Below are 22831 nucleotides of genomic sequence, written 5' to 3'. Positions count from 1 at the left end.
ATATAGTTCCACTTAAGAATGACCATTCGATTTAAAATAAATTGTAGGAAAATTTACGGTAACAATATAACACGAATGAACATCTGTTAAATACAGTATGTATATGCCTATCGTTAACGGCGTAAGACAATTTCAGAAAATCGCGTTAATTAACTAACGCAACAAGTGTGAATATTTTGTTAATTAGCACATCGATATTAACCTCTTGCTTTGTTTCGGAACAGCTGAAGGCAACGAAATTATCGAAGTACAGCCTTTGTTCCACTAAAGGTTTATTTAAATATACATTAATATTTAGCATTCGGAATGTTTAAGTGGGTGTTGGTTTTCGTCGTCCAGCGACCAGCTCTATGTAATTACCGAGCATCCACACCTACGGAAGAGCAAAGCAATACGAAAATCATAATCCCAACACTGTTCGTACAGAATTATTTTAAGAGTAATAGTCCTTATAATACCAGATTTGAATATACGCATTTATATTTATTATACAAATATTTTACACGTTTAACAAAATACATTCTTGTGTTTCCGAGTGAAAGGTATGTAATTTCTAAGTGGCAGCGATGTTTCACATAAATAAAATTTTAAAGCTACTAAATTTACCGATTTGATATTTACTACAAAGATAATAGATAATTATAACGGATAATCATAATTTAAATGCTACAATAACAATAGATTACTAGATATCATGACGCTTTTATCTTGATAGAAATGAAGATTAATCTTTCCAAAAACTATATATTTAATAATTGCAAAGATACGAAATCTGAAATTGGCCATTTCGACAGCTCAAGTAGTTTTGATTATGAAAGCTAGAAAACAGAGCTTATCTCATGTACGATTACGAACTAATACAAACGATAGAGGAACGACGTGAAAGCGACGTAATCGCTGAAAGCGAGGTAAAAAGATAGATGGGTGCTCGTTTCCATTAATTCAAATCCTTCGTACCCAGAGAACGCGATGAAGCGACTATTACTGATGCAATTCTAGTTCCTTTCTACGATAGTTATCGACGCGTACATTGAATAAACAATCGTGCATTTATTAAAACACATCAGTAGACGTAACAGCAAGAAGTCACGACTAAAGTTAATCGTTTCACGGGTAAGTCACGATCATGCAATTAAGAGGAACAAGAAAAAGTGGTGATTTTAAAGATAATGCGGAGGAGCGGCTCGGATCAGTCGACGGAATCCTTATCTTCGTATCATCAACATTCTTGGCCGAAGTCATTACGGTGACTTTTATATCCGGTGCCCGTAATATTTGTACCAATAAACGATGAGTAACAGGACGAGCAGAAATCCCCGCGAAATGACGTATCATTACGCGCGTATTTGCGTTCGCACGGAGGCTTCGGGAACCGGGAGGATAAAAAGAAAAGGGAGCGGAGAGGCAGAAAGAAGTCCGGACGAATGGAAGAAGGGCAAATATCGCGTTTTTCGCGATTTTCTCACGCAGATAATTTCGACGATTAGCGCAAAAAACGGGGTCCACCGCGGGGAGCGTGAGCACGAGAAAACGAGAGACAGAAATTGTTTTGCCGTGCCATATAATTTGCAGGGCCGCAGCCATCATGTATCATTTGCGGGAATTATAAATTCATTATTTCACAATTATCATAATGTATTTACGAAAACGTCGATGATTTCGCCGGTTTGATGCCAAAGCAAAATATAATGCCGAAGGTTTTAGGAACGTACGTTACTTCTGCAACCTCTTTCACGATTGTATTAATATCAGGTTCTTTCGATTTATAGTATTTCTGATGGTTGATATATTTCGTTGCGTGTTTTGGTGAAATTGAAGACAATTGCTTATTACGAAATTCTGCTAAATAACGAAATGCTAAAAAATAAAATGCTTACAATTTATTATAACACAATATCGTATACAATGATATCATTAAACATCTATTTTGAAATATTGTATCGTAGATGGAATTATTATATTTTTAGCTGATATATTTTGCATACTCCTGGTTCATAATTTTCCATAACAAATAAATATCATAAATAACCGTCATATGTTTATTGCGTATTTAACCCTCCAGCATCGAGTGACACCGAAATTATATCTGCTTATTCTAATAATTTTAACTGGCCGTGCTATGAGCACGTCGCGTCTTTTGCATTCTACTAAGATATTTTCCTTATGATAAATTTATGCGCGATACAAATTTCGCGATTTTTTCCAAAAGATATGAAAATCGTCCACGGCTGAAAGATTAATGAGTAAATATTATGTAAATGATTAATAATAATAGTATAGCAAATAGTTACACGAGTAAATATTCACAATTTAAATTACCAATCAGCGTATTAGTGCATGGTATCAAAGCATCGTACTGAAGGGAAGATCTCGCGGAAAGGTCGATCAATGGAAAAGATCGTGAAGGATCGCAGGCAGCGTGCACGCGCGACGAGAGCGAGCACTACGCGTCCTAACCAGTTTGCCGTCGCGACGGGAATTAATTCGTTTCGCGGCGTGAATACGCGCACGCGTTCGCTGACGCATTATTAGACTCGTAAAAGCTGTTAAGCGTGCGTTTTACGAATACGTCGCGGTGGGACGCGTTACGTGGTCGGTTTTACGAGTGAGGCCAGCGCGTCGAAACGCGGCCGTTAACAGCTTTTCATCGAAAAAGTTTTCGCTCCGAGCCGCGCATTCGTGTGTACGCCACTGAACATAATGCGCTCCTTCGCGTCTATCTTATCGCCGCGAAATCCGGTCGGGTGAAAATAACGCTCTTTGTGTAGCCACGTTTTATTGATCTCGCTTTTCGTCAGTCGTGTGTGAATTTTGTCCGCGATTCACGTAGTAAATGTACTTGCCCGTAGACATGGAATCGTATGGAATACACTTGGTTACTAGCTGCCACGAAATCGTACGGAATTTCTACGCCGATCGATAACGGTTGCCGATGACACGGTTTTTAAGAATAATCCTACCTGTACGCTGAGGACTGATAAAATTTTGCATGCATTTTGTTACGATCTTCTTGGGACGTACTTTGATTTCTAAAGTGAAGTTTATATATTGGTAAGAAATTTTAGATAGTTTCCGATTAAATAAGGTCTGTACATGAACGTATTGTATAGAACGATCTTAATGTTGTAACAGAACCGATATTTTATTGCTAACGACGACTACTGATTATTTTTATCTGTTTGTGTCAAATATTTTTGAATCACATATTGTCATTATGGTTTGTTATTATGTAGTAAAAAGTTCTTATTGTGTTAAATAATTAATTTTAAAAATGTTTTTAAATTATACATATTTCTAACTCGTTTAACTTTTACAAATTTTGCAGTTGCTGATTGATCATAGTTAAAATTATCAATAGTACCACTTAAAAGATTTCGAAGACAAAATTCTGAACATTGTATCTTCTTGCTAATCCTAAGTAACTGTTCTTGGTTGACAAATAGAGAATGCGAGATATCTCATCAACCAGCTCAACTAGAAAGACGAGATATCCAATCTCGATATTTATTCGCAATGTGCTACTATGTATCCGAATATGAACTCCTATTATTTGAATGAGAAATTATGAGTAAAATAGGAAGAATCGCTGAATTCCTCTACATGAATTGTTTATCCTCGAGCTGGTTTAAATAAACGCAGTTCGATTGTAGATAGGAAATGCAAGCATTTCGTTACATTTTCCCTCTATAACAATCAAATAAAACTGTTCTCGATGCGAGAAATCCCCAGATCCTAAATAAGATCCTAAGATTCCTCTGCTTATTTAATCTACCCGACTCATCCGTGCTCGTGTCACTGCTATAATTCACAGAAGACAGGTTGACGCGGGCCAAACCTTACGAATTTGAATATGAAACTTACGACTGTCTACGAATGGAATCTGCATTCATATTGCCTGCAGCAAAGTCGCATCCTTTCTTCGTGAGAGCGAAAGTATCATTGTGACGATAAAATTGTCGTTTGAAGAATTATACGATGGTACCTATTATTCCTTAAATTATAAGCAACGTAGGGGACGTATATTTAAAATGTATTGTACGACCATGAAAATAGATTGACTGAGTCATAAAAGATGCGATTCCATGCGACAAATCTGCGCTGATTTTGGAAGATAAATATGCGTGGGAATGAAAAGATTAACCTTTACAACGTGCGAGATTTCTCCACTATTGGTATAGTTTTAGTCATTGGAAAATTCGAATTACGTGTGTTTAACGGTAATAGGTCGGATACGAACTATCTTAGCTGGGTTAAAAAATGTCGGAAGAAAAAGCGTGCCATCATGTTTCCGGTTGATATACTTCCAATTACGACAGCGCACACTGTACGGGCTTTGAATCATTTCCCGGAAGATTCACTTCAGTCGTGAACAAATATTTAGAGACGGTATTGCAAAGTCGCGTCGCTACGACGTCACCGTAACGTCGTGGCGTCGTGTCAATCGTCGATGACGCAGGTTCCGTCGATCGAGACCATTCAATCGTACAGACGATAGATGCCATTCTCATCTGCAAAATAAGTTCATGCGCTATTACATTAATTTTCTCGTAATTCTTGTTTTTTTTTTTATTTCTATCTTTCTTCTGTTTTCAATAATTTGTTGCTTGTATTGCAATTAGTAAGCGAAAGATAGTAATAACAGGAGTTCAGGATATTGAAGAACAAAGGATATAGATGGAATCTTTAGTTGGAAAGGCAGTCGATGATATTGATCTGCTGTCATTATTACACTTTTCTTTAGGTACGTAAGTGCAAATGTGCACGTATAATCTTATCGATAAATCCACAAGCGATAAATTAGAAATTTAAAATTGAGAGAACAGATAAAATGACATTCAGTTAAGTCGTTAGAATACCTTTATAATATAAAAGTGTTGAAGTTTGTAACATTTCCTCTCAGATTATATATCTCAGATATAATCGTTCGAAATGAAATATTCAAGGACGAAATTTAGAAATAATAGTATGAAGCAATGGTTTGAAAATAAATCATACATATGTATAAGTTATGGATCATGTGTCAAGTTATGTAGGACATATTTTTATTGAGAAACTAGGAAGAAAGAAATTGTCATTGTAATAGAAGGTTACTTCTTGCTCGCAAAAGTGCAATCAATATATGTTTCATCGTGACATTTCATAAACCAGAATGTTTTGAATTTTCTTCACTACTGATAAAAAATTTAAATAAAAAACATATGAATATTAACTGTAAAGTTTGCATGAGAAAAAATGAATATTTTTTTTAAACATTTACTCTTGTGATACAATACATTATACAAATATACCAATAGAAAAACTTACAATTTATTTGGACTAACTCTCAGTTCTATTTTTACGATTCTCTTAGTTGTATTCATAAATAACATGATTATTGATGTGTAATGGGAACACATGTTTTCGGATGGTTTTGTAAAAAGAATATAATGTAATTTAAGTGTAATTTTACCAAAGGCAAATACATTTGTCGTTTAATTAGTTATTCATAAAAATACGCAAGTTTGAGCGTAAAACTAATTAATTCAGTTCGTAATAATACAAAGCAGAATATTCGCAGTTTCAATTTCTGATAATATTTTAAACACGCTATAAAAAAGAAACAATACAGTGGAAAATTTATTATCAATTAGATATTCTTTTATACAATTGAAAATTAAATTACGATATTAATGCTTTAGTAACAAATATCAGTATTACTGTATGTTATACACAAAGTGCGTATGACACAAAAAAAATATTTACATATGTATGTATGTAGAAAATTCCTTATGCCATTATCGTAATTTGTAATAAAGACATATTACCATTTTGACGTAAATATGACTTCACGTTCGATACATCATACTTAATAAAATGTTACCACTAGTAATCACTTTTTACATATATAATGATTAACGTCATATCTATACATACATTTAGAGCAACAAAGAGCACAAGATAATCGTGTTGTGCAAGTATTGTAGAACGCGCGATAAACACTCGCCTTGATCATGTTCGCGAAGTGTTCAATCTGTGTGTATAATCTTCAGTTATTATCCTTCATTGTATCATCAAGATTAGAGTTGAATTATGGAACCTATCAATTTGAGGAGACATTTTGTTGGTCGAGCGTATTTTTTACAGGCGATCTTCATCGTTAGACGAATCAATATTCAAAGATGTTATCGGGATACACATACTACGCCAGAAGATCGATGCCGAAGGAGAAGCCAAGAAACCATACGAGGAGGACTCGTGCGGTTGCTGGCTAATGGATGTGTCGCCTCGTTATTAATTGCACCCGTTGCCGACCTAATTCAGCCACGTAATCGGTGTCCCGGTCAAGTTTTGACTGGTGACGTAGATAATTGCGGTGCAGCCCGCTTAATATGGACCATTAGGCATCGTGAACGTTGAATAACGTACGATACCAGTGGCATCCGATGTAATCGGAAAGAACGAAACTCCACTCGAGTCATTTAAAGAGACCACCGAGCTTATCCCGATAGCGGAACTTTTTACAATAAGAGTCTAACTGATCGTTCTTCTCAATGAGTCGTACAATAGGAATTTATTTAACGAATTAATCTAGCTTCCGAAAAAGCTAATCCTCTCTTTGATTCATCAAGAATACTCGGTACTTATATGTACGTATAGTTACATATTTCGTGTTATGTGTTTCTATTATTTGTATTTTCTATTCCTTCAAACCGCTTCGATGTACACGAGTACGTTAGCTTAACCAGATTGGTTACGGCGGTTTGACAGATATGCAAACGTTAGCGTAACCGTATTGGTTGCAGCGGTCCAACATACAGGTGTACGTTTCTTAAATTACACTACCGCTCTTTTGTTTGCTTTTGAAGTATATTACATGAGTAGTATATGTTAATCTAGTAAGCTCAGTAAGTCGTATTTATCAAGAAAAGCAAACGTTACTCATAATTACGTTATAGAAAATAGTAGATAAATGATAATTTATTATTTTTATCAAAATGTTACAAAAACCGTCAATATCTTTATCATGCATCGAATTCCTCCTCGATTGAGAAGATAATGATAACGATGTGTTATTTCAAACTTATATGGAAGAAAATGAAAGAGATATTCGTTACTCACGGAACGAAATTTCCGCATTTGTAGTAGATGAATTTGAATTTTCGTACGAAGCGACGAAAATATCGTTTTCTCATAATCCAGGTGTAAAAAAAGAATTTTGTACGATTACAAATACATTTTTGTTCTTCTTTGATTTTAAAGTAATAACATATATATTTGGGCAGACTAACAGGAACGCACAACAGTATATAAAAAGTCATATATTGCAATCACGATCTCGTATTCGAAATATGGGGTCAGTAATCGTTGGGGAAATGTATTTATATCTGGCATTAGATTTAGTAAAGAACGCCTATATTTTTAAAACTATGTTGCAGGATTGATTCCAATTTGTTTCATTTGGCAGACAGTGGTAGCCTTCAAACTCATAGTAGCTCTCGTAAACTATTTAAAATAAACAATTTTTGGAAAGATATGAACAAGAGATTCCAGGCCGCATATATGCCAGATCGAAATATAGACATTGACGAGTTTTTGACACTGTGCAAAGGGCAGTTAGGATTTCTGTACCTGTATTACACCTACAACAAACCTACCTTCCAATATCTAGCAATCAAAACTACAAATTTAGGGATAAAAACGCATGAACGTTGTGGATCCTCAAATGGTTATCTACGGAAATTTATTATTTATCGCGGGTCTGAGACCGATGGTCATTGGAATGTCAATTGTCTCGATAATCTCAAAAGTTGAAAAAATTGATATCAAAACTATTGAACCGTAGTTTGAACGAAGTTACACTTTTTGGATGGGTAACTGTCACAATTCTCCTGCTCTAGAACTATATCTTGTAGAAAAACAAATAAGTGTTGTTGGACTCTAAGGAAGGAGAGAAAAAATAATCCAATAAATTTAGTAAATAAAAAATTAGAAAAGAGGAAAATACTCGCCAAAAAAGAGGTAACTTTCACAATACAATTCAACATTTTTACATTTCATGATCATCGTATGGTAGAAAAGATGCTAGCTAGAAGAGTATACAGAAACCAATATGCTTAGAATGGCATATATATAGGAGGAGTAGAATTAAAATATCAAAAAGTTCAAACATTTTTTATTGAGAGAAAAACAGGTTGTAAATGGCACATAAAACTTTTTAGCAGAACAGTGAATACGTCATTACATAATGCATATATTATATATAAAACAAAAGTTCCACTACACATCATTTAAAATTTCGTTTAGATTTACTCAAAGTTTCACACGCTGTCCACAAATTCAAAGTCCAACAGTAGGCTGTCAATAAATTTCCCTTCAAAACGATTATTAGAACGGCGTTGCATGGAAAGAATCCTACCAACAGGTAAAAAATCAAAACCTCAAGGTAGATGTGTCGTACGCACTAGAAATAGTAAGAGAAAAGAATATTGGTGTGCAGGCTGCACAGTGGAACTCTGTTTTTAATAAAAATTGTTTTAAACATTTCCATAATGTTGCAAGCTTCTGACGCTTATATCTTTTCTTAAACAAATATATTATTGTTGAATTTATATATATATATATATATATATATATATATATATATATATATATAAATTCAACAATAATATATTTGTTTATATATATATATATATATATATATATCATGTGTTTCATCAGTATACCTTCACAATCTGAAAATTACCGAAGAAGTTTCGTTTTATATAATTTTAAACAATTCAAATCCAAAACAAAATAACTAAATTCGCGCAAATTAATTAGCACCTGAGCGATATGGCCAGCAATTTATCCGGATATATGGCTAGAAATTATGCTCACTAATTCCTAGAACTGTTCACTCGAGACATACCTACCTATGAACCGCGTCGATGTAATTCAATTCGGTATCGAATTACCGGAATAAGAAAAATATAATTTTTTAATTTTTTATTATATTGCTACGACCTGGCCTTAATCGAATTCTTTAGATTCGTACGATCAAAATGATACCAAACATGACTATATTTAACCAAAAATTTTTAATTGAACTAAAGAAATACATATGTAATATACGGAGTAAGAAATGACCTAACTCTACAGTATCTCACTACACTCTACCTATTCTGACTCACTCGTACTGCCTACTTCTCCCTCTTACCTTCCATGCACGGTAGATTCAGTACGAACACTACTATGCATACAAAATTACCAACTTGGGGGGGGGGGTTGAGACACTTGCTAACAAAAGTATTTATACATCATTTATTATATAACATTTAGGAATAGATCAAACAGAATTCCGTTCATTTAGCTCTTTTATGGTGGAAGCATGAACGTAGTTCTATGTCAAAATAAACTGTCAAACTAGAATGTATCTTATTCGAGATTTTTTCGAAAAGAGCTGACAAAGTGGATAAAACTACATTGTTATGCAATTGATAACAGGAAATCACTTTGATTCAATCTTGAAAATAATGGAAACGCAATCCACGAAATGCTTAAACCGCAATGCATAAGCATATAATAAAAACATTTAACAAACTACCTCACAAGCCATGTATTATCTAATTATGTTATCCTAGTCACCGTTTACGTAGAATGACGACATAATCGAATATGCGTAGAAAAAAACTAAAAGTAAAACTGTTAAAGAAATAGATTGTGCATATGCGCGATGCATATGTAGTATACTCTCAGAATTATTCATCTTGTTCTTGTAATATTCTTTCTAATTGGATTCAGGAAAAATTTATGACTTACACAGTCCCCTTTGTACACAATGGATTAGATCTAGTGAGAAACCTTTTATGTGAAACTATTTCAACTTCCAGTGACTTATTCTTCGCGAACATAAGCTATTTATGAGCCGAGAGTGTTATTACACAAATCAATTTAATCGTCTAAGTGGCTCGACTGGTTTGTAAATACATTGTAACCGAGTTTCTGACTCACTAGCGAAGCGTCGATACATTGATACACTGTTTGTTTCTACATTATATAGCATTGTTCGTTTCGTTTGATTCATTAACATGGAAGAACGTTATGAAATAATAATGAAATAATTAGACTGCTTGCGATATGTAAATAAAATTCTCTTCGTGCAGTTTTAAACACAGTATCGCACGCCACAAATTGGTTTTATCACTTGAAGCAAACATGTAGAAGAATAGTATTACATTGACGTAACTATTATTATCATCGTGCAATACTTTGATCCTATTTTACAAAGGCAAAGGAGCATTAAGTGAGGTTTTTATTTTTCTTACTTTAGTCTTACGTTATTTAACTTATGAAATTGATTACAACTTAAGAAATGTTGCTGCAAATGTTTATGCAAATTCCTATTTGTACGGATACAATTCAAGAAGCAAAATCTAATGACATTGCTTCATATTCGTTGCAATTATTGCTAAACTCTCAGAAATTTTACTTTATTTAGTATTTTACGTTATAAAATACACATGATGCGGATGAATTAACAGGTCTATAATAAAGCAATTGAGAAATAAAGGCAGCGGGAAACATTCGATTTAGCATTACAAAGTGTTCGACTACTTAAGACCAACGGTGTACATATAAATTAGTATTTTAAACCAGTGGCTCGAGCGAAAAATTGAAAGCAGCCCTTCGTTTCTTTTGACACCCTATTAATAAATGCACGCTTTCACGATCATAATATTATTCGACGAAATGCAATTGGCCTGGTACGCAAGTATGGCACGCATACTTACTCGGAAAGCGGGTTTCCTTTATGCAGGCCGTACTGTATTCTCGCAATGCTTTTACCTCCCACTCAGGGCATCGAACAATTCCCACCTCAGAAGAAAGACTGAATTCATGAATGGAAACTCTGAGACCCGACGGTACACCTCCGTGTTTATGGTGCGAGACGCCGCCCGCGTACGAAAGTTCGCGGAAGAGAAAGTCTTCGATGACGATGACATCATCGCTACCATGGTCATGGTCTCTGCAATCTGGATCAGAAGTTCGTGGTAAAAATTGGATCGGAATTTTCCATGAATCAACTAACGATCTTGAAGATACGTAAGACGAGTACGTACGTTGGAATGTTTGAAATACTGAGAATGCTTTTAAAAAAACACTGGCAGACGCTTTTAACCAACGATTTTCAGGATTACTGCTAAATCGCGAACGAATGGCTGTCGTATTACGTCTTTGTGACGTTAGAGTATCGTCAGAGGTACGTGCATTTGGCGGCAACTGTTGATCTTACCGAGGAAAGAATTTAATTCAGCTCCAAATAACAAAACGAATACGTACGTTTGTATTATTGCAGCCAGCTATGATGATTGTAAGTACGAATGAAATGAAGATAAAAAATCTTTTATATTCAAAAATATCGACCTTTTAAAAAAAGCTAATGAGTTAACGAAATTTTATAGCGATCAGATATATATTTAATCATTGAAATAAGGAACATTTTAATATTTAATGAGCGTTTGATGAATATATATTTAATAATATATTTCTAAAATTTTAAAAAGGCTGAAAAGACACGTATTTAGCTCTAAACCCAAATAAAAATGCGATTTTACTAACATTAACAGTGTACTGGATTTTCTTTGCAAAAAGATAAGCAACATAACTTATTATATTCTTCCCTTCCAGTCTTTCTGTGTAATTCTAACATACACGTAGTGTACAGAATAAATGAATGAGTTATAGCACCGATTTGCCTACATCATCTGAAGCCCATTCGCCTGAAGCTTTAGTCACGTTTGTTCAATCCGTACTTCCTCTCATCGATTTTGTAAGTGGAACTATTGACTAAGCGCTTCCTAATTGTGGCTAATATCGCAATGAATGATCACCACAGCAATATACGTATGTAAGTAACATATGTTACACGTATGCGCTTCAACCTACCCTACTCCTCCGCATGAATCTACCGGTCTGCCATTCGAACTTCAATGATTACTTCTTGCTTCCCTTTTCGTCTAGCGATGCATGTCTGTTTCTTTGAACAATGAAACGCCAGAAAGGTGACTGACGTCACTGAATACGGAATCGTACCTTCTATGGATCTCAAGTTGGGAGTACGAATCTTACCCACGTCCACTGTATTGGTGGCAGTCACAAATCAGAAACTATGCGCAAAGAAAGCGGCGTATCGCGATCTAAACAGATTTACGAGATCGTAAATGTAACCGTTTCAATCGTTACATTTGATGTTTATGTAATAGTGGTACTTAGACTCGTCATGAAACATATGATCCGTAAAATTGCTAGATCTTTCTTCGTAAAGTTCAACAGCTTCAACCACAAATCCTTGTTATGTGAAAGTCAATAACTTTGAATAATGGCATTAACGAATTGTAATGCGCGTTGATCGGATAAGATGCAGTTTCAATACAGGGAATACGTTCTCGTAATAGGCGAGGTTATAATAGAGATCATTCAAGAATTAAATTACTTTGTTACATGACAAATTTGGATTTTGTGTACGGATATCCGTAAATAATTTCAATTTTCAAATAAAGTCTCTTTCCGAACATATCGCGGCAATAGACATGCATTTATGATTTAATACGAAATATACGTTTATGATGATGCTACATACGTTACTATTAATAGATAGTATCATAAATGTTAGTTTAAAGAGTTCTAAACTTTTAGTTTTAATATTTATTAAAAGTTAAAATATTCTTTCTTCATTGAACGTGTCTATAGCGCCGAAATCTAATTTTTAAAATGTTGTATTGTTTAATAGTATATTTTATTTAATGACAATAATTAGAAAATAAGGTCGTAAATACGATAAAGTATAGATTTAATTCTACATTTTATTTGTTCAGTAAAAACGCTATTTATGTTACTGAACTGATTTGTCTTATTCTTCCTGGCAATGTCATGACATACGATATAATATTAGACCTACAGGATATACTGGGTTTCTTCCATAAAGTAGTATCAGCACGTTCTTTGAATAAAAATAACAAAAAATGTCATATGAACATAAACTTATGCGCTTTGTTAAAAGGTTATAACAAAAATACGAAGTAACAGCAGACACTAACAATAGACGAAGCATTTAAACGATACACATTCAAGTATAAGACTTTCAGAAATTATATGACATTTTATAATCGAAAATACACGAAACCACGCCTTTTTGTCTACGTATAAATCTCATGCATAACTAACATATATAACATATAACGTTGCCGACATATATAACATGAAAGTACATACAGTTCGATTTCATTTAAAGGCGAATATAATACGTAATAACAATCTTGTGTAACAGGCTCGCCACGATTGGTTGAGAAGAAATATAGACTCTGTGAATGTAAACAGCTGATTGGCGAACGCTGTCCATGTTGATCTATGAAAAAATCGCAACGGATCTAGGAGTCACAGTTATGGCGACTCGGTAATCCATGGCTCTGTTCCCCTCATTAGGAAACTGGACGTAGAAGGTAATTGATACTTTCATAAGCTGGCAGCATTCCCACCTGCGAATAGCTGAGTTTTTGTTGCGGCCTCGTTAGAGGTGACAATAAGTAGTTACTCGTTTCCAGGTAGGTACCTGTCTACCGGCCGGCTTGCCTGCTGCGAAACATCCAGACGCCAAAGAGCTAGCTTCCACCCTGAAATTATTACAAGTAATTCTCCCTCAGAAAGCTTTTTCTTCTTTTTCTTTATAAAAGAAAAACGAAGAATGTAAAAAATCATTCGTCAAAATAAGAATAACTATTTTGTTAAATAAAATTATATTTTCCTATATTTCTGCATCGTTCTTGTCTATCATAATGGAAACGAACAGAAGTTTCTTGGTTACTTATTGTAATAATAGTGTCTACATAGAATGAAATGTAATGATTAAATAAATTTTAAAAATTAAACAAAATGGTGCCGTCCGAGTTGTCAATCTACATTACTTGAATTCTATAGAAATTCACTTTGATAACATCAATAACCGCAAGATCGAGTGAATATTAATAACAGCTGTGTATATGAGCGGTGAAGTGTTGGCTCGTTTAAAGGTAGAAAATTCTCGTTGGCGAGCAGCCGATCGCGGACAATTAATAACAAGCAAAGACGCGACATTTCAATATGGGCATCAATAGCTGCAGTTAACATACAAGTGACTCGATGATTGAATCTTCTTATCCAAGGTTTAAATCTATGAGTAAGAACGACGACCGACGTGCATATCAGGGATACAGTTACGCTTCGTACTGACTGCGCTCGACAGTCAAAACAGCTCGATCCTATCTAATTATGTAAGTTACTAGCTCCTACATATACGTGTATACGTGTATACATAAATATATATATATTATATATTATACGATATGTATATGTATAGGTGCGTGCATGTATTGTATAATATATGGCCAGAGTTTACAAATTAGCTGTGGTTACGAGATGCCTGTACACGAGCGTCGGCGAAACACTAATCACGGTGATTGCAGGGGAGTGCAAATCGTCGGTGGGATAATATTCCGCGTAATTGGTTCAGCCCCTGTCAACCTGTCTAGCTACCGGACGATGTCTTAACCTGACAGTCTATACGGCACGTAAACGTGCGGGATGTACGCATTTTCGCAAGGTATCACCTAGCATGTCTGTTCGTGGAATCTATTACGTACTCAGATCCAGTCTTGTGCTGTAAAACATACGATTCTATAAGCGGATATATTTCTGGATTTCCTATCGTTTGACGTGAAGGGAAAAATGAAAGATTATAATTACAAGCGAACCGGTACTTCTCTCTCGTGCGGGGAAGTTTGTTTTAAATAGAATCGTGTTTGCCCTCCTATTTTATCGGAATAATGATTCGAAGGATGAGAAAATGAAGTTGCCGCCTTATTTTCGTGGAACATCAAAGAGTAACGGTTAAAAATAGCTGGAAGGGTAAACTAATAGGGAAAACCACTTTATCCGACCACCGCTTGTTACTAATTGATTATTGCTTTAAGTAGATTCTACTAGTCATTGTTTAAATTAAAAAGAGAAACCCTTGATCTCCAAGCTATGAATTAATAGTTTGTTACTGTTTAACTCAAGCTTCTCGCGAATGTCTTTCATATGGTTATACTATTGTTCATAATATCCTGTGTATCATCTACTAAATTAGGCACTCCTAAGTTTAGGTGCAAAGAGAACATTTCATTGTATTATGTCCTGTACACTTGCACCGAGTATCTTGTAATTTCTACATACGTACTCTCTTTTTTACGCGCTAGTTTTTATGCACGATCTGAATTTACGCGACCAGTCAGGTCAGTGCTGTACGAGATAAGAATAAAAGTACATTACGTTGTGCTAGTCATCATATTGTACATATTTTTTCTTTTGTACTAACGGACTTTATTTACGCGATTTTCATTCCTGTAAAACGAACCCACGTGAAACGGGTATTTCGCGTAAATTGAGGGACGGGTGTATATTTTCCGATTCATTTCAAACTTTATGAACATAATCATGATAGTCGGTTCTCCTAATAGTGCTAACGAAATTCCAAAATGTTTGCTATAACGCATATAATATATTCATAAAAGATATCTACAAGCGTCCAAACATTGTCGCGAGTCAGCGAACAGTCTGTTACGATATAATGACTAAATATTTTAAATCGATTCGTCGAAAGAGAAAAATATGGCAAAGAAAATGTTGAAACTTCGGTTTCCTTCATTATCGAAATGATAGCCAGAAGTTTGCAACTAATGAAGAGCAGCGTGTACATCATCGGTCGTTAGGCATTCTTTATAAAGACGTCGAGGTTTCTCGCGGAATTCTTTCTTGACAGAGCGGTGCAGGATGTTTCCTGGAAGGTGGACCTGCACCTGTCGAGAATACTGCGTCCACAATGCCACCGGCACGTTCGCATCTCGTAGTTGCGTTCCATCGACTTCTCTCGACTGCTGATCGCCTTCCGTAGCCATTTCTGTTCCCACGGGAGTCCGCAGAAACGAAAGACTCTAACGCCCCTCGCAGTCGGATTTGCCTATGACGCCGAAAGGTAGAACTTTCTCCCACATATTAATAAGTTATAGCTGGTTGATCGGTGTTTCTTTTTAGAAGGTAGACCCGAACAGAGCAACAATGGCCGAATTCGCCACGGGAGACCCGGTCCCGGAGATACGTTCGGGATAGACTTTGACAACGCGATCGCTAGTATTCCATAGTATATGTCTATGCCTTTGGATCGCAGATCAGATAAGGGATGCGTTTGAGAAACCGACCGACGTTCGACCGACCGATTTCGCCGTGGTTCTAGGTTCGCACGTATTTTCTCGTTCTCTTTATCGGCGTCCAAGTTGCCGCTATGGACCACTGCAACACTATACTCGTCAAAACATCCCTTGTAAAATGACCAAGAAAGGAAGACAAAAGTTAGAAAAATGGAGGGAAAGAATGGGAAAAGGATTTCGAAGTTCTAACATTCTAACAGAAATCCCAAGAGAAAAGAAAGGAATCGGGAGTAAAGTGATTGTTATGGAATCCACGTGAGCGTATCGGACTCGAAATCGTACCATTGTTTTGTCACATTCGCTTTCTCATGGTTACGCTTCCGAGAAATTTGCTGCTCGCACTGTTTAACACCTTTCTCTGAAAGATGCACTCGAGAATTTACGTGCACCGCGTTGCCGTGGTAAATCAGCGAAATTGAGAAAGTTATCGGAATGAGATGAACCCAAGCAAGATCGAAGGCTCTCGTGTATCTGAACGTTTGAATGATTGTTTAAGGAGACGCGTTTGAATCGTTGATATTTTAATAACATATAAATTGCAGCGGATATGTACCAGTTTTTGCGTTCATCGAATCCTCGCACGCGTGAAACTCGTTTAGATAATTTGACGTATTTAATTGACCACGAGAAACGCATGTACGAAAGAACCGATCGCGGGCCTCTTGGTAAATGATTTAATTAACTTTCCAACCGGTCTCGATTCGGCTGGATTACCAGCGGGAGACTTTGTGCCCGAAAGTCCTTGGCCAACGGGTGTCCAGAGAAGGTTGGCCCGCGACGACAGAAACCTCGATGTTACCAATAATTTGTGAGATGTCGGTTGTGCTGCATGCGACTCGCGAGCACGACGTTACAACGAGAGTAACGACGATTTCACATTCTCAAGATTTATTCTTCTCGCGGGAAACACGCAAAGTTCAGTGACGCTTGCGTCATCGGCTCCGCTTCGAAGTGCCGCTCTTAATGTCTCCTTGCTCCGATTTTTGAGCGTAAATAACTACTTGCTCAGCTAGAACCATTTCAAATGGCAGTAGTAAAATATTCCGGCGTAGGAATGTCTGTGATTTATCGCGGTAGGAGTAATAATTATTGTGTGCGTACGTGGATGTAATAACGATCGGCGATAGCGACGTTATTCATCGGGCATTAATTTACTGTTAACCCGCTATGGTCGCATATCTAATGCATAATGGACCGGTAGTTTCATCATTTTTATGTAATACTTGTCACAATAGAATTGCAATTCGAGCCATTTGCTTTGAAAGTGTTTTAACATGTTATCGTGAAAAAAAATTGCAACGTACGGTGTAACGCAAGTGTCGCGAATGAAATTGGTGATTCGCTTAAATAATGATGTAATTGATAAAAGTTATCGTACCACGGGATTCGCCAAAACCTCCAATTGTATGATTCATTGGGGATTAGACGAAAGTTTCTATCATCTCTGAATACACCTTCGTTGACGTTACTCAATTTCGACCAACCGATGGCGTAGAATTGATGTAGATTTGATGACAAAATAGATTAGGAATTTGTAGATCTTAATTCTACATCTAAACACATATAGACATATATTCCTACATAGTACATATTTCAATTTTTTTTTTTTTTTTTTTTGTTCCTAAACTGGCAATAAATAAGGACTTGTCGAAATGAAATACTACTTTCAAACGAGTATGCAAAGTAGAAAAAATCAATTGCCATTTATAACAACTCGTTACTTTTATTATACCATTTATCACATCACATATTCGGAAATTATACAATTTTCCGCCTAATGTATTTTCAACAATTATCGTCTGATACACTATTGCAAAGTTGTCATTAATTTCTCCCATAAAATTAACATTCTTAGACTAAGTGTTTCACACGAGCTTAAAATAATTCGAACAGAAATATTAATGGAAATATTTCGGAGAAGTAGTTTCTTTTTAACCATTATTATTTCACGGATAGGCTATTCGATAACTTCTTCGAATAATTTATTCGATAAAATAATGATACTTTTTAAAATTTACTTTACAACATTATTACCTTAAACTGTTTTGACCTTTCCAGACCCAAGCGGCATTCGCCATTTAATCCCAATCAAATCATAATCATTAAGCTATTTTTAAAAGCTATGTAGAATTCGGCGATTCTTTTTACATTTTTATAAGCTGTTTTTAGATAATATTTAATAATTGAATGTATCTTTATATTTTCGTATCTACCTATTACCTATTACCTATACATTATATACCTACCCATTACTTATCGACGTTGATATATTTCCATTAAATTGCCACATGATACAATAAAATATGTTTGATATCTTAAAACTGAAGAGGCAAGAGTAAAATAGAATCTTAACTCTAATTTAACATAAGCTCGTACACGGTTAATGGTAGCAGTAAAGGAAGAACATTAACGGAATTTTATTTGGTTTGTACGTTCTAAGTAATCATTTCCTATATACTTATGTTGCTTTCTACCCGATGACCCGATCACGTCATTATATATACTAGTTATAACTAGTTGGAAAATATTTTTAATTGGATGAATCACATCGGAAGTTAGTGCATCGGATAGAAGTTTTCAGCGCGTGAACTACCTACCGATAAACGCTAAAATGTCAGCGATATCTATTCGATGGCTCCAATCTACGTATTCCGTTTGCGATCAGCATCGTGCGGTAAATTTCCAAGAAAAAGCCGGCGTAATCGTATTAGACCGCGTGCAAGTCGCCGCAAGAGGATCTTATTGGCCGAGAGCAGAAGACGCCCACAACGTGCACGCTTATATAGTACTCTAGTGCTATGCGGTGTTCATTCATAGTTCCACTCCTGTCTAGTCATTCATTAATCCGATACGGCGAGAGTGTCCTTACAGAGCGTGCGCTGATCACGACTCTCAATCGTTCGAGTGACCCCCTTCGTGTTCGCGCTCGCGCTCATTCGCGCGCCCGTGTGTGTGTGTGGGTGTACAACGTCCTACGATACTCGTGAAATCGAGAAGTACCAGCTCGTCGACAAGGTGGATTAACATCGAACACGGAGAATGCGAATAGGTGAGAATGACTCACGATCAGACTCGGTTTCATACGAACCTTCTAGGAAGCGAACAGTTTACCGGCGAGTACGACGCGTGGCTCCGTTTAAAATAGCCGATGCCGCGAAAAAATCGATCCGCAAGTGCATCCCTTGACGATACACGCACCGAGAAACATCATCTTTCCTTTCCAAGTGTTTTCAACTGAATACCGCGTTTACAGTAATTTCTAATGTGTTAATTATCGGTGTTTAACAGAGTCTTATTAATACAGCGCGATTACGAAGCGGTCGGTTAAAGAAGATATTCCAGTTCAAGGTATGCAAGTTTCATCGATTTTAACATAACGGCATAGTCGGCTATTTTTACTTTCTCGTAGACATCAATTTTCCGATCTCGTCATACACGCGTAACACGTATGTGTTAATAATTATCGAGATGAGTACGCGAATGTGTCTTGTGAAGCGAGATCGACGAAGCTGCACGATCTTTTTTTCCTCGTCGATCGATCATTGCTGTGGGTGGGTTGATTCTCTCGATCGTCTCTCTGAACGTTAACGGAACTAATGGATTTCAAGCTTCTGCTCGGCATCGAGAAGGCGCAAAGTCGCCTGCAGCAAATCGCTCGTGCCACGGCTGTTCGAAGGGAGTTCAAAACGCCATTCACATTGCCCGGCAAAAGCCGCTATCTTTTATTGTTCTTTTATCTACCACTCGATTCTTGAAAGCGAATGAAAGAAGTGGCGCTTCCTCTACGGTTTTTCTACAACAAACGAGGAATGCGACGGTCAGGTAATTGCTCTGCCTTCAACTATTCGAGTGATTTTATAAGAGGAGACTCGCAGCTGGGTTTAATTCCCCTTGTGCGACCCAACTATCAGTTTTTGTACCTCTTCTCTCTCTCATCTGCACTACTTCCTCTTAGCTGTTTTTATCGGAATCTTAAGTTTTCCCTAATTACAATATACTACCTAACCCTTTCTCGTGTTACATATAAATCGCTAAACGATAAAAAGTATTTAAGTATTAAATTCATGTTGCTAAGGATAAATGCTTTAGCGAACAAGCAAACTTACGTGCTAGATAGTTATCAAACGTGAATCATCCTCAGCGGCGCGGTGGCGTCTATACATCACTGATTGCTACCTGTCGTGTGGTAACTTTATCTTTAAGCAAGTTAATGCGAACAATGACATGATACCAAAACTATTTGTGATTACAGAGAGATACATTTGGTTGAAAATTTTTGAAAGATAACTATACGAGATTACTTTTGTTTTTTTCATAAACACGTGTTTTCTAACAAATTAATACGTACGAATAATTTCCATATATATAACATTTATTAGAAAGTTTGGAAACATTAGTGTGATAATTCTGTTTAAAATTTAATTTTATTGTATCTTACACAGATTACGTTCTAGTCTTAATATTCCATTCTTAGTTTATTCAATGGTCGAATCTTTTAATCTTTCGTGACCGAAAATTGATCAAAAAATCGAGAACGTTTTCTTTTAAATATTTTGCACGTAACAATGTTTTAACGAAACAAAAATGAGACAGTTCTACCAACCATAATAACACTTCCTCTGGTTGTTTTGCTTCCTCGCTGTGCTCGAAGTTGACGAAAGAATGGCCGAAGAAACGTGTCTGAGGCAAAACGAGAAATAAGTCGTGCAACGGTGCCACGTATTTCCGTTCTAATGACTAGCAAAAACTTGACACCTGCATCGACACTAGTGTCGGAAACAACGACCGTGCGCCGAGAAATCGACCGATTTCAGGAGTTAGCCTTGCGTAACGAGAATTTTCCATTTTTCCTGCCGAAGTACGCTAGCCAATTGTTCGAAAAGAGTATGCGCCTTTGCCGCGTTATATAACGAAGATGTGAAAAACAGAAACGATAAAACTTGGGGAAACCCCTAGTATACTCTCCTTGACGGTGTCGATTCTTATCAATAAACTAATCTTGGACAATGTCAATGCAATTCGATGGAACGGAATATATATTCAAATAAAGCAATGTTTCATGAATATTCTTACGTATCACGGTTAATATGCAGAGACGCATATATTACACAAATTGGCACAATATTATTAATGGCGTGAGTAAGCATGACTTGCTGGAATAATGCAGAAAAATTGTACGAAGTACAGGATATTAAAAAATTTCTTAACTTCTGACAGTTATTATCAATTAACACATCACAATTATCACTTTTTTTTTTGCAAAAGGAAACTGCGTTCATTATGCGACAATTGCTATGTACGTTATCGTTCATAAATATATGCATCATAAGTATACTTTTGATATTATAGATTTACGATACCAGCAATTCAGAATCCAGCAACTATAAATCAAGTAATTAAAAATTTTATTGAAATTTTAATTTACTGGCGAATTAATTGCTGCTAAGATATACTTGTTGTTTTCTTGACGAAGCTAGCAGATTATAAATGCAGATTTTGTTAAAAAAGACAACGATAATACACTTTTTTACAATCAAATTATAATTCAAAGTCTCATTTTATCGATTGTGTGCATCACTGTTTGAGGTAATGTCGATACTCTCGACATCGATTGAAGAAGTATCTTGTTTATTCGTTTTTTAGTTCAGAAAATTAATCCGTAATTGACATGGTTTCTCACATACATAGACAGAAATGTTCAGAGATTTACAAAATGTAGTATTATTGGTTAATAATCAATGATTATATACACATTGGTAGTCATTAAGTTAACCATTGGTTATCGGCACATCTTACGACGCGATGCGTACTTTCCAAATTATCAGAAAAATAACAATTCCTAGTGTATCCCCTAGGAATACGTGAGTTAGAGACCTTACCAATTATAGGGTAAATACCATGGTGAAAAAAGAAACTCCTTTAAACAACAAACTAATTCTACGAGTTCCGACAATTGGGAATGTCAATTTTGTTGTCGTGTATTAAATTTTAAAAATCAATTTCATCACGCCATAATATTCTACTGCACATATAACTGTAACAAGGACTATAATTAATTTGATGTTGCGAAATGTGAAAAAATGTTCTAAGTATTTAAATTACTGGTTATAATATTCAGTAGGTAAAACAATTATTTGCCTAGATCTCATTTCTTAAGTAATACTTTTCAAATTATGAATTTCCATAAGTATCTACGATCTAGCATTAAAGAACAAAATAATTGTACACTGCTTTTTTTCGCAAATTTCTGATAACATATTCCGTTTAAGAAAAGATATACTTTTGAACTGTAGCGTAACTCTAGAAGATAGGAACGATTTTGTCCTGTATTAACAAGACGATTCACATCGGCAAATGACTCGCTTTACGGAAGGATCTTCCTCGACACGCCGTTAGGCTCGACTACCGGTTAATTAACGATGTGACACCATAATTGGCGCGGTAATTCGATCCCCTTGTGGATGAATCCTCGCGAGTGGTTCGCATGTCCCGGGGCCTAAGGTTAAGACAGCGCGCGCACATCGTTAAATTAAAATCCCGAGGCGACCGGCACCATCGTCTGGAGTTGCAACGGGCCACCTCAGCGGTGCCTT

At 35.9% G+C, this 22831-nt stretch overlaps 2 long non-coding RNA genes across 3 annotated transcripts in view; one reads left to right on the top strand and one right to left on the bottom strand.

Annotated features, from left to right (window-relative positions):
- Positions 1-11654: 11654 nt before the first annotated feature.
- LOC138182493 (uncharacterized) lies at positions 11655-13675 on the top strand. The gene is made up of 3 exons (XR_011173808.1): positions 11655-11866; positions 13286-13457; positions 13560-13675. It is a non-coding gene; the product is annotated as an uncharacterized LOC138182493 (long non-coding RNA).
- Positions 13357-22831, bottom strand: part of LOC138182492 (uncharacterized) — an 83971-nt gene continuing 74496 nt past the window's right edge. Inside the window, exons 3-4 of one of the 2 annotated variants that reach the window (XR_011173807.1) lie at positions 13568-13628; positions 13357-13493 (exon numbers count right to left, since the gene is read on the bottom strand). This is a non-coding gene — a long non-coding RNA (uncharacterized LOC138182492). Of the gene's footprint in view, positions 13629-22831 lie in introns of both variants that reach the window. The other variant, XR_011173806.1, reaches the window with a different exon arrangement.

The sequence above is a fragment of the Bombus flavifrons genome, chromosome 8 (assembly GCF_040668555.2).
Source record: "Bombus flavifrons isolate JBK064 chromosome 8, iyBomFlav1_principal, whole genome shotgun sequence".
NCBI lineage: Eukaryota > Metazoa > Arthropoda > Insecta > Hymenoptera > Apidae > Bombus > Bombus flavifrons.
Note: the sequence above shows the minus strand (reverse complement) of the source record. Positions and strands in the feature narration are given on the sequence as shown.